Source organism: Humulus lupulus, chromosome 1 (assembly GCF_963169125.1).
Source record: "Humulus lupulus chromosome 1, drHumLupu1.1, whole genome shotgun sequence".
Taxonomy (NCBI): Eukaryota; Viridiplantae; Streptophyta; class Magnoliopsida; order Rosales; family Cannabaceae; genus Humulus; species Humulus lupulus.
Genome location: NC_084793.1, coordinates 153,323,456 through 153,326,995, shown reverse-complemented (window position 1 = coordinate 153,326,995; position 3,540 = coordinate 153,323,456). Strand labels below are relative to the sequence as shown.

General features: G+C 38.2%; 1 non-coding gene across 1 annotated transcript; it reads right to left on the bottom strand.

The window, feature by feature from the left end:
* Positions 1-1,102: 1,102 nt before the first annotated feature.
* On the bottom strand, positions 1,103-1,211 carry LOC133813762 (small nucleolar RNA R71). The gene has a single exon (XR_009884761.1). It is a non-coding gene; the product is annotated as a small nucleolar RNA R71 (small nucleolar RNA).
* Between the last annotated feature and the right edge of the window lie 2,329 nt (positions 1,212-3,540).

The window sequence follows — 3,540 nt, the reverse complement described above, 5'->3', positions numbered from 1 at the left end:
ATTGATTATTTTGTTGGTTTAGAAACCTTATTTAAGCTTTTCTTTTTCATTGTCTCAGTTTTCCTTAGAATTTGGGTTTTTTAAAAAAAACAACATAAAATTTTATAAAATTTCAATCATAAAATGCTTAGTATTGGGAACAATTGTGTAATATTACAAATGATAAAAACCAACAATGTTCTGTCTAGAAAGATTGGTTGTTGAATAAGGTTTGTGATAGCATTACCCCTCACACTTACCTGGGAACCCCTGGGAGTTCTGTCTAGGCAAGTATGGGTCTAAAGCGGTACCTTGGCAACCTTCCCAATCGGCCTAGGAACATTTTGAGCATATACATTTGCACTATTACATTGCTGAACTTATTACTATAAGAAAACCAAGCTTGTTCTGTCAAAATAAGTAATTTCACTCTTCTTAAAGGTTGTTTGGTCAAAAAGATTTAACTTGTGATCCACCATACTTACTCAGTAACCTCGGGGAGTTCTATTAAGGCATTGGAGATCACCCTAAACCCTCAAAATCTCCCTGGGAAGAAGTTTAACTAAAAATAATCAAAAAAATAAAAATAAAAATAAAAATAAATCTAATTCTGATTTCCGAGAGAGGATGAATCATCACGAAAATTTTAGTGACACTTCTTCCAATTCTTCCACCACTCCTGCCGGAACTCCTTCCACCAATCCTACTTCTCCACAAACCTTAGATGATAATAGTCCATTTGCAATGGCTCGCAATGATGAAATCCAACCAAGAACTCTCAACGACTACCTCTATTCTACTCGCACTTCCACGCCTTCATGAATTATCTTCCCTCCTAGTATGACAGCATTAGACTTTAAACCTGTCATGATTCAACTCTTGCCCTTATTTCATGGAATGGAAAATAAAATCCCATACGTGCATATTAGATAATTTGAGGAGGTAGTAGCCACGTTCTATAACTGAGCCGAAAATGTTGATTCTGTGCGACTAAAGTTCTTCCCCATCTCCTTGAAGGACAAAGCCAAAAGTTGATTATACTCTTTGAGACCTAGGTCTATTGGAACATGGGAGGAAATGACCAAATCCTTATTTCTGAAACACTTCCCCAACCACAAGACCAACACTCTAAAATGAAAATTTTCCACATTTTCCCAAAAGGACAATGAAATGTTCTATCAAGTTTGAGAAAGATTCAAGGATCTGTTGAATAAGTGCCCACACCATGGCTATGAGAACTGTCGTTTGGTCAGTTACTTCTATGAAGGCCTCACGAGTCGTGAACGCCAGTTTGTAGAAATGCTATGCAATGGTGAATTCCTCAAAAAAAGAGCCAGACAATGCTTTGGAATATCTTGAAGAAACCGCGAAAAAATCTCACACCTGGACTGGTCCAAGTGCTACTGATAGCACCAACCGACACAAACCATCTGGGATATATCAACTTCGAGAAGAGGATAGTATTAAGGCCCAATTCGAAGCTTTGAAAAAGGAATTTGAGGTCTTAATGACAAAAAATGGCCAAAAACTGCACATGATTGCTCAAGCGGAACCACAAGAACCTTGTTTTGTTTATGGAGGGACGGAGCATTTAGCTAAGGACTGCTTAGCTTTGAATGAAATGAGGGGGGTTTATGAGGATCAATGCAAAGCCTTAGGGTCATATAACAAGCCATTCTCCCATACGTACAACCCTGGTTGGAGAAACCACCCAAATTTCAGTTGGAGAGATTCCAACCAAGCTCAATCGTCTGGGGACCAATGGAGAAATGAGCAACAAGTTCAACCATCAAATGCGTATTCTGCACCTCAATACAATGCTCATCCACAACAAAATTCTCTGGAGAATACTCTTCATGCATTCATAGAGGAACAATCCAAACTGAATCACCAAATGATGGAAGAAATCAAGGAAACGAAATGTCAATTCTCAAAATTGACTAAATCCTTGGCCATTCTGAAAAAAGGCAAATTTCCTTCCCAACCAAAATTCAATGTGCAAGGCCAACACATGGCCCAATCTTCAAATTCTAATGATCAAAATGTCAAGGAAGTAAATGCCATCAAGACTAGAAGCAGTAAGACTTTGCAAGACCCACCCATAAAATCTAACTCTCTCAGTACTCCAAAAGTTATTCCTGAAAATCCACTGCTCAATGCCTCTCCAAAAGTACCATTTCCCCAGGCTTTGAAACCTGTTGGGAAACTTCCTGATAATCAAGTTGAAATCCTTGAACACTTGACACAAGTGAAGATTAATCTTCCTTTGCTTCACATCATAAAATAAGTGTCGGCTTATGCCAAAATCATCAAGGATCTATGCACTGCAAAAAGAAAGCACCATGTCAAGAAGATTGCTTTCTTGACTGAGCAAGTGAGAGCGGTGATTGAACAAAAGACACCGCCGAAATACAAAGATCCTAGTTATCCCACCATTTCTTGCCAAATTGGGACCCATGAAATCAGCCAAGCCTTACTTGATCTTGGCGCGAGTGTAAATCTCATGCCTTACTCTGTATACTCGCAACTCGGTCTTGGAGAAATGAAGCCAACATCTGTTGTGCAACAACTTGTTGATCGTTCCACCAAAAAGCCTAGGGGTATTGTTGAGGATGTTTTAGTTCAAATTAAAAAATTATATTACCCCATGGACTTTCTTACTCTTGATACACAATCTGTGGTAAACATGGAGTCAAAAATTCCTATTATCCTCGGAAGACCATTCCTTGCTACTGCAAATGCTTTGATCAATTGTCGGAATGGCCTAATGAAGATATTGTTTGGAAACATGACTCTTATCTTCCACATCGAGAAACAACCCTAAGAAGATGATGAATGTTATCAAATATTCATGATTGACACTTTAATTCCCGAGGAGGTTCAGTTGTGAAGCAACTTCGATAATCTTGATGAACTCCTCCTTTTGTCTCAAAATGAAAGTCCCGGTTCTATTGAGTCTACTCTTGCAATATTAGATCACATAGACTCACACAATAGAAGGACTCAGTTTTGGCACCCTCGCTTTGAAGAGCTACCTCGTGAGAGGCACAACTACAAAAATAGGCTTTAACTTCGGTTTTTCTCTTGTTATTCTTCGGATCTCGTGGAGATATTAACTGAAGTTAAAAGTATTTAAAAACTAAAGTTAAAGGGTACCATTTAACTTTGGTTTTTATGTAAAGGCTATGGAAAGGCAGAATTCCAAATTTGGCTTATCTTCATGTGTTCGATTGCAAGTGCTACATTCTTAATGATAGAGAATAGCTTGGCAAGTTTGATGCCAAGAGTGATGAAGGAGTGTTCTTGGGGTACTCTACCAAGAGTCGTGCTTACAGAATCTACAACATGAGAACTCACACAGTTATGGAATCCATCAATGTTGTGTTTAGTGACTTGGAAGACTTTGTAAGTTACTCAGAAGAAGAAGAAGAAATCCACACTTTTGTCAATACATCAATTTTTCCTGTTGCAACAAAAATTATAGATGAATCAAGCAAATCTAAAATCGAGGAAATTGTTGCTACCACTGAAACCTCTGAAACTTCAAATGTGTCTTCCATT